Below are 15644 nucleotides of genomic sequence, written 5' to 3'. Positions count from 1 at the left end.
GATTTCTGCCATTCCATTCAGATATGGTTGAGCTACTTACAGCAGATAAACTCCTTCAGTACAGTGTCAGGATACAAGATTAACTCAAAAAAATCAGTAGCCCTTCTATATACAAATGATAAATGGGCTGAGAAAGAAATCAGAGAAACATCACCATTTACAATAGCCACAAATGATATAAAATACTTTGGGGTAACTCTAACTAAGCAAGTTAAAGACCTAAATGATAAAAAGTTTAAGTCTCTGAAGAAAGAAATCAAAGAAGATATCAGAAAATGGAAAGCTCTCCCATGCTCATGGATAGGTAGAATTAACACAGTACAAATGGCGATCTTATCAAAAGTATATACAGATTCAATGCAATCCTCATGAAAATACCATCACAATTTTCAGACTTGGAAAGAACAATACTTAACTTTATATGGAAAAACAAAAGAAACAAGGATAGCTAAAATAATCCTGTTTAATAAAGCAACCTCTGGAGGCATCATGATCCCTGAACTCAAGCTCTATTAGAGAGCTATAGCAATAAAAACACCTTGGTACAGGTATAAAAACCAACACATGGACCAATGGAATCAAATTGAAAACCCTGACATTAATCTACAAACCTATGAACTAATGAATTTTGACAAAGAACCCAAAACTGCACCATGGGGAAAAAGCATCTTCAACAAATGGTGCTGGCATAACTAGATGTCAACGTGCAGAAGAATGCAAATAGAGCCATAGCTGTCACCATGCACAAAACTTAAGTCCAAATGAATCAAAGAACTGAACATAAATCCAGTTACACTGAACTTGATAGAAGAGAAAGTAGAAAGTAGTCTTGAATGCATTGGCACAGTGGACTACTTCCTAAATATATCACCTGTAGCACAGACACTGAGAGAAACATTTGATAAATGGGACCTCTTGAAACTGAGAAGCTTTAGTAGGACAAAGGACACAGTCAACAAGGCAAAAGAACAGTCTACAGAATGGGAAAAGATTTTTACCAACCCCACATCTGCAGGAGGGCTGATATCCAGAATATATAAAGAACTCAAAAAGGTATACTTCAAAATACTGAACAATCCAATTCAAAAATGGTCTACAGAGCTTAACAGAGAATTCTCAACAGAAGAAGCTCAAATGACTGATAATAAATATTAATACTTAATGGATAGAACAAAGCTTCTTCAGAGCCATCTTAATGTCATTCAGATAATTTATAAGAATGAAAGATCATTGATAATTGATGGAATAATGTATGTGGAATCATATGTTTCTAAAGAACATAAAAAAATGTATGAGTTCATGAAATCTCTACAATCCTTTACAACCAAGGGTCTTCAAACAATGTAATAGGTAGGTAATCGATTTTAAACTCTGGAGGTGTTTCTCAGGAAGACTAATAAAGAAACTTTTAAGTAGAAGGGCAAAGCCATACAAACAGGTGGCTCTAATAAAATGGCTTATTCTGTCATCATCCCTGAGAGCCAGCAGATAATACTCATCCTGAAGAACATTTACAATATATCTGGCAACTTATTCATATGAAAGATTTAAAAAAAATTAGGGAAGTGATAATCACCTATGGAATACATTCAACATATGTAAAATGCATGTTAAATACATGGGTTTCTAGAAATAGCATTAAACCAGATGACTGGAATCAGTTTATCTCAGCTGTGTTAGAATATAGCCAGCAGTTACAATGGAAAATCTGGTTGAAAGAAGAAACTAAGGCCCTTGAACAGCAAGGTGAGTTCAGAGGTTTTGAGATCTCCCAAGAGCAAATTCTTGGTGAGGACCATTTCACTGCTTTAAATGTACAAACGATCTTGGATAAGCATACATGTTTCCTATGCCATACAGCACTTTAGATTGGTCTCTCCTAGAGGTAAATGTCTAATTTCTAGGGATTGGCACCCTTTTCTGGTAAACCAAATTTTGAGATGGGTTGAATGCATAGGGCCAGAAAGACAGAGAGGAAGGCTTAAGCTGTACGTGGCAAATGTAGCAGTGAATCTTTATGGATGAGATCTGTTACAATAGTGGAATACCCAGATGAAAATTCCTCCAATCTCAGAAGTGAGATATAGACCAATTCACGTTCTGGGGAATAATGATAAGATACTATAAAAAACAACCACCAACCATTGAGGCTGTACATAAATAGCACAACTGCTATTGAACTCTAAGAACTATCAATGGCCCTACTTTAAAAATGGCTTACTGACAAAATTATCTCGGTTGGACAATAGCCTATAATAGAAGAGAAACTGCAAGCTTTAGAACAGATTGTTCAAGAACAGTTGTATGTTGAACACATTGAAGAATCATCCAGCCATTGGAATTTTCCTGTATTTGTTATTAAAAAGAAATCTGGTAAATGGAGAATACTGACAAATCTGAAAGACATAAATAAAGTATTCCAGCCTATGGTCCCACAGAGAATGGGATTTCTTGCCCTCTCTGTTAACCCAAAAATGGCTTATGATACTTATTTTCTTAAAAGATTATTTCCTCACCATACTGCTACAAGAAAAGAATAGAGAAATTTTTTCCTTTATATTATCTATTTATAATAATTCCCAGCCAGTCAAGAGATATCAATGGAAAGTCTTCCCACAGGGAATGTTAAATAGCCTTATCCTAGGTCAATATTTTGTACAATAAATATAAAAATAATTCATGCAAAATTTCCACAATCTAAAATCTACCATTATGTGGATATTTATTAGCTAATCCAAAGTTAGGTACCTTGGTAAACATGTTTGAAGAAGTAAAAAAATTTTCTTAACTGGGGATAAATTGCTCCTGAAAAACTACAAAGAAGCAATTCTCCTAATTATTTAGGATAAGATAGAGGTACAAAAAAAATTAGACCCCAAAAGATACAACTCATGAGAGAAAGATTGCAGACACTGTTTTATTCCCTTTGGTTTTTTGAGACAGGGTTTCTCTGTGCAGCTTTGGGCCTTTCCTGCTACTCACTGCATAGATGAGGCTGGTCTTGAACTTACAAAGATCTGCCTGTGTCTGCCTCCCAAGTGCTGGGATTAAAAGAGTGTGCCACCACCGCCTGGCAGGTTGCAGACTCTTAATTGTTTTCATAAATTTTTAGGAAGAATTACCAGCTTACAAACCATCATGGAATGTGTAAAGATGGAGTAGTAAAATTGGCCAAAAGCCTAAATGGCAATGAGAATTTAAACAGTCCAACAGAATTATAAACTGAAGCTGTAAAGGAATTGCCTCTAGTAGAAGAAAAATTATGACAGGCACATGTGGATGATGTGATTCCAGAATGTAATTGTATTCTGGTCATACTCCCTTTTTGACACTCCCCCACAATATTTTGATGCAGAGAGAAGATATTATATTGGAATGGATATTTCTACCATATAAATCAAGAAAGAAGTTAAAGGCCTCTGTAGAAAACATCCCTGATTTGATTCTAAAAGGTAAATTAAGACTTCATCAGTTGACACAAATGGACCCATCTGAAATTGTAGTACCCTTAATTAATTAGGAAAATGTCTATTCATGAAAAGATAATGAGTACTGGTAAAGAGCCTGCAGTAACTTTTAGGGAGAGATCTACAACTGTTATCCCAAAAGTAAGAGAATATATCATAAAAGATCTGAAAGGTCTTTTCTCATGGTGCACAACAAAAACTTATTTATGGAGTCCCCACAAGCTATATGGATACAAATAAAACAGGAAAGGCAGAATAAAGTTAGGCAGTAAAATCGAGCTAGAGAGAGAGGAGAAGGAAGGAGATTGGGGAAGATGTTGTGAGCCACCACCAAAGGAACAACAAGATGACAGCAGACTGGTTATGTCATAGCTATGTGTCAACATATACATAATAGGAATGGATTAAATTAAGTTGAAAGTACTAGCTAATATAATTTGTTCCTCTGTGTGTTTATTCGGGTCCAAGTGGCTGTGGGACTGGGTGGGACACCAGAAAACTCCCTGCTACAGAAGAAGACCTAGAGGAGGTAAATGGAGCAGCCAACATATGCTGCAGGGTAAACTTTATGATGATTCTACCAGCATATCCTGGTACTTCTGATCATGACCTGGAAGACAATCAAGAGGCAGGTGGTACCAATAATTTGAGTGTAGAAAAGGAGCCTGCATATATAATCATCCTGGAACTGCTTTAACCCCAAAGATTCCATTTTGTAGGTCCCTCCTGAAGAGATAATGATCAAGATGTTGGCATCCATTATGTACATTAGAATCAAACCTATGGATGTTATGAGCATTCTCTATATTAAATGACTGGATAGTAGAAAATAAAAGAAATTTCCTAGAATCCTTGTTATACTTTGTGAAAAGATAATTAGTCTTATTGCCAGACTCCAGAAGACCATTCTTTGATTTGGCTCAATTTTCTTCAGATGATGATCAGGCTATTGGTCAGGTTACAATGAATAATGACAAAATCTTGTTTCCTGAGGGAAAGGAGGACAGTGTTAGCTAGAATGAGTCCAGAGAAATGGGGAAAGTAGAGGGTTTGTAAAAATCAAAACACTAAGTGTTAAAATGCTTGAAGGAAACTTGTTATTGTGTAAGCTAATAATAAAGAGAAAATAAAAACACAAGCCAAAGAGATAAAAATTTATACAAAGAGAAGGTAGCAAATGCTGACAACAGAAACTCTATATGCCAGTAATCAAACAGTCTATATTTATACATGTCTCTATACATATATATCTATATCTATATCTATATCTATATCTATATCTATATCTATATCTATATCTATATCTATATCTATATCTATATCTGTGTGTGTGTGTGTATTCTTCTCAATCTGCATTTGTTGCATTTGTTACTTGTATGTACATGATTTCAGTGTTGACTAGTTCCTACTGGATTTGGGTATTTTCCCTGAGGAAGACTTTTTTTTCCTATCCTCAGCAATCCTACATTACCATTAACTCTTATGTATCAGAGAAGAAAAATCTTTTACAAAAAGAGGAGACCATTACAAAAAACACAGAACTGATCAAAACGCAAGAACAATTGGTTTTGTGGTGCCAAGCATAAATTGATCCATCTATAATTTCTGCACTCAGGGCTCAGGTAGCACTGTCATAGAGAAGCAGGAAGACTGTAAGCATCAGTGGAACACATATTGGCTGTGAGAATGCATCTCCTAGGAATGTCAGGGAAGCAACACACTTGAAGTCTCAACATGACTGGCTAAACAAGTCCTAAATATCACACCAACAGAATGCTAATACGGAAGGGGAATAATCCCTAGGCTCCATTAATCCCAGTTTTAAGAATAACTAAAAAAGGAAGTTAGCGTTTTAAATCATCCAGTAAAAATCACAGAAGCTTTTACATGCAGAACTGCATCACATACCCTGTGACAGGCCATGATTAATTAATTGATATGTGCAAAATAAAACTGTACATACCAATTCCAGACTTGGTACATTTTCTGTCATCACTGCCTGGTCAACATAGATAGCTCTTTCTGACCAGCATTACTGGTATGCACATTGGTTAACATGTAGCAGAGGCCAGACACAATCACCTAAGTTTGTCTTGATGGGTCCATAGTGTGAACAAAGTGATGACATGGAGGATCACACCATGGCTATCATCCTACAGTAATAAGAATTTGGGCAGCATTTGGTATCAGATATTCAGTAGAACTTTTGGACCAATATCATCTGCAGGTGTGTAAGGAATTGCAAGAAGAAGCTATAAAGACCCAAATTCAGTGCCAGAAGTGCTACAATGGTCATGAAGTACAGATTGAGAAACTGCTCAGGAAATCAGGAGTAGCAGGCAACTGAGGCTTTCACCAGGTATTCAGACGAGAACAAAAAAGCAACTAGTGAGTCTATTGCACAAAGGGAGGTTTATGGGAAGAAGAAAAGGAAACATACATCCTAGAGTTCTCTGGATGCAGCAGTTAACTATGGAGAGGATGGAGGAATGGAACCAAGAGTGATAAGATTAGTTCTCTTTGCTATAGTATGACAGACACCCAGGGATCAGGAATGATAGGATGGTGAAACTGACTGGAAATTGCAAGATAAATTTGTGGAAATTGCTCAGTTCCAGATGACTGAAGAAAAGGAAGCTTCAAAGAAAACCAAAGGAAGAGAAAAGTCATTATTGGACAAAGAAAAACATGATCCTAAGTGCAAGAAAAAGCAGCTAAATTAACACATTCAAAGTCAAAAGACAGTGAATACACTATTTTATGGTTGCATGGCCATCCCAAACACCACCACCTATAACAGTGACAATGAGCATCTAAATCACACCCACTGTAAAAATGAGCACAATACCATTCCTCATTTCTCAAAATCAGAGTTCTTATAAAGATTTTCATAATAAGGTGAAATAAATAAATATCAGCCCTGTAAATGGTCTTGCTGAAGCAAATATTACTGGATGATACAAAATTAATTCTATAATGGATGTTGTCGATGAAATTCTAAACGATCTTATTAAATAAGAAACATAGAGTTTAATGCAGAGTTAAAAGCTCAAAAGATCAGAGCATTACTGAAGCCTTTAGCTTACCAGTCGCTGCCATCCTTCCACTGAAAAAGAGACATTTTCAGTGTGATCCGTCTTTTTATTGTCTTTTGAATCCAGCTTCTCATTGGTTTTAAATCCAACCACATGATTTCTTCATCATTGTCTCTCTATACAAACCTTCAAGTCTCTACAGTTTGTACTGAGATTAAAGGTTCAAGGTCATTTCTTGGCTGTGTCCTTGAGCACATAGAGACTGCCTATCACGTGATCAGATTAAAGAGCATGAGTCACTACCACCAGACTTCTGCTAAATGGCTGGTTTTTAGCTCTGACACCCAGGCAACTTTATTTCATAACATACAAATAAAATAACATTTTCACACAAATAAAATATCACCATAGGATGTGTTCCCTCTATCTAGATTTCTGTGAGTTACCATCAAGATTTTTCATAGCCAAACAATTTTATGTCATTTCAAATAAGAGAATTACAGATCCCAGTGCTGAGGTAGAAAATACATATACACAAAAATATATAGACCAATAAAATCCTCAAAATGTGTAAGAGTTACTGATATAGGACTCCATTTATGACAGCCTAACACAAGTAAAATGTTCTAACCTCTGATGTCTGATCACCGCATCACTGCAGTAGACATCTGGATTGGGTTAGTTAATTCAAGTTACCTTTTGAGATTCTTTTTTTTTTCATTTTTTAAATTTATTTATTAAATTTAATTTTACTTATTAGCCATGGATTCCCTTGTTCTCCCCCTTCCACCCCTCCAAACCCCCCTGACATCCCCCCAGCTCACCCCCCATTCCCATCTCCTCCAGAGCAAAGACTCCCCCGAGGATTGAGTTCAACCTGGTAGATTCAGTCCAGGCAGGTCCAGTCCCCTCCTCCCAGGCTGAGCCCAGTGTCCCTGTATAAGCCCCAGGTTCCAAACTGCCAGTTCATGCACTGAGGACAGGAACCGGTCCCACTGTCTGGATGCCTCCCAAGCAGATCAAGCTAATCAACTGTCTTATTTATACAGGGGGCCTGATCCAGTTGGGGGCTCCTCAGCTATTGGTTCATAGTTCATGTGTTTCCTTTTGTTTGTATATTTGTCTCTGTGCTTTTTTCCAACCTTGGTCTCAACAATTCTCACTCATATACACCCTCCTGGAGCTCCACCTGGGGCCTGACCATGAATCTCTGCATCCTATTCCCTCAGTCATTGAGTACTAGTGAGGCCCACAGAAATCCACAAAGATACCCCCACAAAAGACTGCTGGCAATGGTCGAGAGACAGCTGGAACTGACCTACTCTGGTGATGGGATGGCCAAACACCCTAATAGTCATGCCAGAAACCCCATCCAAGTACTGAGGAAACTGGATGCAGGGATCCACCGCTAGGCCCCGGGTGGAGCGCCTCCGGGAGTCCAATTAGTGAGTAAGAGAAGGGTTTATATGAGCGAGAATTGTTGAAACCAAGGTTGGATAAATTACATGAACAAATAGCCAAATGAATGGAAACACATGAACTATGAACCAAAGGCTGAGGGGCCCCCAACTGGATCAGGCCCTCTGAATAGATCTCTGAAGTATTCCAAGGCCACCTGGCCAAACATCCTAATTGTCATGCTAGAAACTTTTGGGATTCTTATAGTTTTGTGTTTAATATACCCACTGTGTTGCAAGATGTACTTTACTTGTGCAATTCCCATGAAATATATGGTTATGATTTTTGGTTTTTTTGTTGAATACAAAATAAAGAAAGAAACAGAGAGAGAGAAACAAGGGAGCATGGAGGAGAGAAAGAAGGAAGATGTAGGAAAGAAAGAAGGTAGGAAGGTGGAAAGAATTGAGTTTGGGTTTAGGTTGTTGGGTAAATGTCAGCTGGTGACTTTACCAAACCTCATGGAATCACAGTTTAAGACCTTGATTCCCCCCAAAAAACAACATTATTTTATATTTGCAACTGTGCTGCTTACTTGACTGTGATTTCACTGATATGTTATCAAAACAATACAATAAACACATTCTTCAATTGCGAATTCACCATTCTAACTCTTGATCATACATGTAGGAAATAGGACATCATTTAGGATACCCACTGTCCAAAAGGCTCATTTGAAAACTCAACATCGCTGGAAGATGTTTAGAGCTCTACTTCCATATTGTACTTACCAAGAGGCCATGAACTTTGCCAGGAAGATGATGCCAATGGACCTACACTGCCACATCTAGGAGGATGGAAAATATACAATTATAAACTTTGGTAAGTTCAACTCTATCAATCACACTGCAAAAATATTCTACACATCATGTAAGGTAAAGTTAATTATCACTTTGACTTTTTAACACAATAATTCAGCACCTTCACAGACAGACTTCATTATCCTGGTGTTACTCCCTGTTACTCTAAGGGGGGCATTTATAGTCAAAACGAACAGTGACTGGCAAAACTTTATGAACACTTCTATCTTTCTCACTCTGTTCTTATCTATGGAATTATTCTTAAAACTTCTCTCTCAGTTCCAAGGTTCTGTTCCTACAACAGATTCACATTGCTAGACATGAGCAATTACACAGGCCTCTCTTTGCTGGTTCTGTTGTTGAGACTGAAACATGAAGTACCTACCTGGCTTCTTGCCTCAGAAGGGAGATGAGTTCATTGGGTAGATCTAGAATTATTAATAACTAGTGCCATATGAGAATCATCTCATGCCAGAGGTAGAGCTCTTTTGACTCGGTGACCTCACCTCCCTCCAGAACTGCAATTTTCATTTCATCTGTAGTAGCAACGACAGTGTTGGCTTTGGGGGACAAAACAATTCATGAAACTTTTCCAGTTGCTAATTAACAAAGATACTTGAGAGTTTCCTGTGAATATCTCCAAAGAGACAAGGTGTTTTGAAGATGCATTGAGATTTTGTGATGCCTGAATGCTGACCATGGTCCCACTGAAGGTGATAAAAACTGAGGTGAGATTTGAGTGTACATTAGAGAAGTTTCTATGTCCCATTGGATCCAGGATTTTCTAATTTCTTTCAACAGAAATCACCTTGGTTTTCTTTATTTAGCTTATAACATTTAATATTTAAGTGTTTTGGCATTTTATTCATGCTAATATGGTTATGTCAAAACTACACACTATTATCTCCTTTCCAATTCCCTTCTTATCTCACATCAGTTCTCCCTCCAAATCCAATATGCTTTGTTAAGAAAAGATGAAACAAAGAAGAAAAGAAAGGAAGGAATGGAGAAAGGAAAGAAAGCATAGTCTATACTTAGTGATGCCTATATATTAGAGCAGGGGCATATATGAAAGCAACATTAGCCTCTCTCTCTGAAAGAATTAAGTTATCCGGCACTTCCTCTTTCTGAAGCCATAAATTCACATCAGTTCTTGGCTAGGAGTTGGACTTCCTAACACATCTACTCTGCTTGGATTTTGTCTTCTAAATCTTGTGTAGGTTTTGTGTGAACTGTTCTAGAGAGTAAATTCACATGCATAAGTGCCCTTGTTTAGTCTAAACAAGATCTATTTCCTTGAAATCATCTACCACCTCTTATTCATATATTCTTTCTGCCTCATCATCAATTATGATCTCCTAATCTTGGGCAAAAGAGCTGTCCTATAGATGTTCCATTTTTAGAAGGACCATCCAGAGCCTCTTATTCTCAGCACCTTGAATGATGGTGGGGTTCTCTGTTAATCACCATAGAGTGCAAAACAAAACTTCTCTGATGAGAGTTGAGGGATAGACCTAACCCCCAGAATAAAAATAGATGTAAAATGATTCTAAAAGGTCTTATAATAAAAACTCCAGAGCCAGATATTGAGGTGAAAGCTGAAAGAACAGAGAAGCAGAAGAGCCAGCCATTAGCTTACCTCTATGAAATCCTCAGCCTCAAGAGATTCAGTTCCTATTTTCTCATGCCTTATAGAACTTTTCTGCCCAGACATCACTTCCTGGAATTAAAGGTGTGTGTGCTTCACATTCCTGGTATTAAAGGTATGTTCTAGCACTACCTGGCTCTGTTTCCAGTGTGGCCTTGAACTCACAGAGATCCAGAAGCATATTTGCCTCCAAGTTACAAGATTAGGTGTATGTGCCACCACTGGCTGACCTCTGAAACTAATCTAGTGGCTGGCTCTATCCTTTGATCCCCAGTTAAGCTTTATTGGGGTATACAATATATCACCACAAATAAGAGTTTAGAGTGTGAACTTAGCTGAATATTAGTATTATGTTCTTCTCCAGGATCTCTATACGCTCTAGCCTCATATTCTTTTGCATAATGATGGGGACAGGCAACTCTGCCATCTTGTGAACTAGGTCTTCAATACAGTCGTGAATCAGTATAATATACAATGATGTTTATGACAGTATTACACAGGACTTGATGTGGGAATTGCTCTCATGGTTCATATTTACATAATTATTTTATTACCTCTAGCAGTGTGAAAACCATCCAGTGCAGATGGAGTTTCCACCTTGATTTCTCCATGTACTGTGACTCAAGTATATTGCATCATTATTGACAGGATCTATCCATCTAGGGACAATATACCCGTACATATTACAGGTTAATGACATTGTTCTTGGATGTCCTTAGTGTACTTCTGATTTTCAACACCTGACCTGCACAATTTTAGAGTACTTGGAAGGGTTACATAGAGACTCAAATCTGAGGAAAACAACTAAAGATTTGGGAGCAAAGGGGAAAACATGATATCACAATTATCATTGGAGATCATTAAAACACTTAGTAAAATATAGTACAAAATAATTTTGACATTAATAGCATGAAAATATTCTGAGAAAATGAAAAATGTTGACCTTGTGAAACAACCATTTTTTAATTCTATGAAATGTTTTTTACTTTTGAAATTTAAACATAAATATAACATTTCCACTTCTTATTCCTACCTCTAACAATTCCCTATAAACCCCATAATGCCATTCAAATTTATGGATTCTATTCTTTAAATATAGTCACTTACCCCAACCATACTAAAACACACATACATAAATGTCCTCCTTATGTAAATACAACCTGCTTAGTCCATGGTGTTACTCATCTCTATACAATTTCAGTGCCAGTGATTTGGTAATTGATGATCAATTGGGAGGCTTTTCCCTGGGTGAGACTATTTCTCCCAATTTCAGGATTCTTTAGTTATCTATAATTCTCTGTCTATGGGTAAGGCCTCATGAGATTCAGCCTTTCCATGTTAGCATGTCTATCAATATCTTGTTATTGTTCAGGTCTTGTTTAAAAAGCCACATTGATGAGACTTCAAGGGTTTAGCCTCTCTGACACTTGTAGGACATAAATTCTCACAGCAAACTTCCTGTTCCTCTGGCTCTTGCAATCTATTCAACATCTCTTTCACTATGATACCTGAGTCTGTAGTGCATTTGTGTTTAGATATATCAGACGAGGTTGAGCACCACAAGGTCATTTGTTCTCAGCAATTTGGTCTGAAGTAGCTCTCTGTAATGCTTGCCATCTGTTGCAAGCCACATTTCTTTGGCAGGGGATGAGACCAGTACTTATTTCATGTTTAACAATAAATATTTGCAATGTGATTAGGTATCCTACTGGTTTAGCAAAGTGAAAGTAGGGGATACTTCTCTAAATTCAAACCTCACTAGTTCTTGTAGTTGACTTGTTTTTTTAGCCCTAGTTATTTTTCCTTTCCTTAAGGAGAAACATTTCAATTTTTTTATGTAGCCCTTATCAGAATATATATATATATATATGTATATATATATATAGAGACACATATATACACATGTAATAAAATTTTCTTTCTATCAATGACTTCAAGAAAGTTGTGTTGCTTTTAAGAAAATGTAAATGAAGAGATAATTATATTAAGTGTATGAAGCCAGTCATAAAAAATGAGGGAATTATATTAAGTGAATAGAGTCATACAAAAAAAATTTAGGCCTGTTATTGTGTCTCATACTTTTTCCAAGCACTAAAGAGGCAAGGCAGTCAGATTTCTGAGTTCTGGGTCATTTTGGTCTATGCAGTGATTCCCAGGACAGGCATCACTATGAATAGAGTCTCTGTTTCCCACCAAAATAAACAATCAATCTAACAAAATAATAAGTAGAAAGGAAAGAAATAATACAGACAAGAAAAACCAGAACAAGAAGGAAAAGCACTTATACAAATTCTCTTGTTTATGGTTCATAGATCTTATATAATTACATAAAATTATGGATGCATATACACTGAATAAAGACATGAGAAAATCTGTCAAGGGAAAGAAAGGGGATAAACAGAATGAACAAGAAAATGAAAGCTGAAGAGCATGAGGGAAATATGCTCACTGTAATATATTGTTTTCTGAAAATCCCCATTGTGTCACTGTTTCATGGTCAATGAACATTCACAGTGAAAATCAATACAAGATAAAATCATGGTTGATCCCTCATCTCAGCAATTGTCCTTTCGTGAGGGCTCTTCTTGCCTTGACTAATTTTCTTGCTGTGACAAGAACTTTTGTCTTTTATCCTCCATCGGTTTTCTCTATGTTTAAAATGTCACTGCTGAGTCTGGAGATGTGGCTCAGTTGGGAGACTGATCCCCTAGCATACAGGAAGCCCTGAATTTGAATTCTCACACCTCATAAACAGGTGTAGTGACACATTCTTGTAGTCCTAGAGCAGTCAGAAGATATAAGCAAGATATCCAGGGTCATCCTTTGCTTCATAGCAAGCTTCAGGTCAACCTGGACTACATGAGGCTCTGTCAAGAACAAGATAAGAAATAAAGAATGGAAGAAATAAAAAGAAAAAGAAAAAAATCTGTTTTTTGAGAATATATTGCTAATTTTTTGAAGCTCTTTCTAAAGTATGGGTCCCATGATTTCCTGACACTGTGAAATGCTCCCAAGTGTCTTAGCAAACTCTGAAAATTTTTCCTAGTTTTTCACTGTAGTATTTCCTATTGTTCATTGCTACTGAAGTAGGTATTTGGCTATACTGCATAGTTTGTAGTTGTTAACCAAGTTCCTTCCACTTTTTCCCCATACATAGTAGACAATTATAGCCTTGTGTCTGCCCCAGTCTTTCAGAATCAAAATGAACAGGTGTAGATCTGGTTGTCCCTGAACTCCAGATTATCCTTGTACAAGCTCTTCAGCATTTGCAACTGTCTCATGACTAACCTGAATTGCTATTTGCAGATAGTGGAAAATTCACAAGTACAGTCTAGTAGTCTAGTACTAGATGGGCCATTTAGGATGTATATTTGAAGGGGACATTAGGAACATGGCCACTCCCTCTCTCTTCTCTTTGTTTCCTCTAAGTCATGGGGGTGCACAGGTTTTCTCTTCCCTCACCATGCACTGTCTCAACACTGGCCCAGAACACAATGGGAGTAAATTCCTGTGTACTGAAAATTATAATATATATGTTGTCCCATGGTATAATGGTAACCACATTATTTCTGCAACTATAAATTCAATAATGTGAATTCTCTTTCTTATAAGTTTACAGCACTAGATTCTTGAAAAGAAGACTGATTTAGAAACACATATAGGTAACATAGAATAACATTATACATATTAAATATTTAATAATGATGAACTAGAGATAAAGGCACTTGCAGTCAAACCTGAGAACTTGGTTTGACCACCAAGACCCACATTGGAGGAGAGAATCGGCTTCTGCCAGTTGTCTTATGATATCCACATAAATAAACACCATGTAATTGTTCTTCCCCAAGAACACAAAAAAGATAAATAGATTCATAATAAAATGTAGTAAATAATATGGAACCATCCCTATTATATGCAGTTGTTTATATAGTACTATACAGAATAAATTTATCTCTATATTCAGTTGATAAAGTATATCAAGAGCATGACTTATGAAAGACAGAGCTTAGGGGTGAATTAACAAATATCTAGTCCTGCTAACTTGTTTATAATTTCAAGACTAATATATAGAATCCTATTTTATTATTTGATTTTGAAACATGTCGCATATTTTCAAATGTTCTAAAATTGCTCTAATAGGCCAGCATCACAGCAGATGCTCTGTCATCTGGAACTTACAGTAGCACTGCCCCCTCTTCTGTGATGTTCCCTGAGCCAGAGATGCAGGACCTGTGATGTAGATGCATACACCCTAGCTGGGCTCCACACATACTTTTGATCTCCACATTGTGTCCAATTTTTGATGTTGTTGTTGTTTGTGTGATGATCCCATTTGAGGTAAAGAAAAGCTTTTATTTTTGGTCAGGGATATTAGCCACATTTATGTATGGCTCTAAGGATATGACCTAGTAAGGGGCTATGCTGGCTGAACAAAGTGACTGATGTTGTATGGCAAAACATTCCCTGGCTACATCATGGCTAGATTTCTCTATCACAGTTCATGACCTCAGTAGCCCTGAAGTTCTGTTGCACATATCTAATAAGGCTTCCAGTAGTTTCAGAGTGCATGACAAAAAATATGTGGTCCTGAAGTCAACACTGCTAATACCAATGATCAGAGGGGAAAGGTGGCCTGGCTGTAGCCTCTAGGGACAAAAATATTATGGCAGTTAAAAGAGAAACTGTGTCAGGATGCATTCAGTAGCCTGGGTTATCCAGTTCATACAGTGTTATTCATCATCATGATCTTCTGTAAATGACTCCCAAAGTTCAGATGCTAGAATCCAGAAAGCTGTGGGCTGCAGAACTTTAAGTGGTGCTATGTTGCCACCACTGTACTCTTTCTTAACAGACTCAGTTCCTTACTGGAAGCCCCTCCAGCCACCCTACTGGCCAGGCCCCTCCCCTGAGCCTCCAACTGACAGGTTCTTCCCACAGAACACTTTAACTGCCTTATTAGCTCTACCTTGCCCTCACACTACTGAGTAAAATGCTCCAATTCTGCACTTGAAATCCCACCAGTCTCTACCCTGGAAAGCTTCACCCTTAAAAGTCCCACTCCCATGCCACACCCCAAGAAACTATGTAAACCCTGACTTCTGCTCAGTTCTCTGCTGCTTCTCACTCAGGCAGAAGTAAGCCACCCTCCTGGTGTTTTCCTTCCGAATAAATATCTTGAGTGAGGTTTGTTGTGTGTGTAACTTTGTGGTACTCCTTGGCTCCCAACTGCCAGAATACC

The sequence above is a fragment of the Peromyscus leucopus genome, chromosome 1 (assembly GCF_004664715.2).
Source record: "Peromyscus leucopus breed LL Stock chromosome 1, UCI_PerLeu_2.1, whole genome shotgun sequence".
NCBI lineage: Eukaryota > Metazoa > Chordata > Mammalia > Rodentia > Cricetidae > Peromyscus > Peromyscus leucopus.
The sequence above is the reverse complement of the archived record's forward strand: the minus strand, read 5'-3'. Positions refer to the sequence as shown.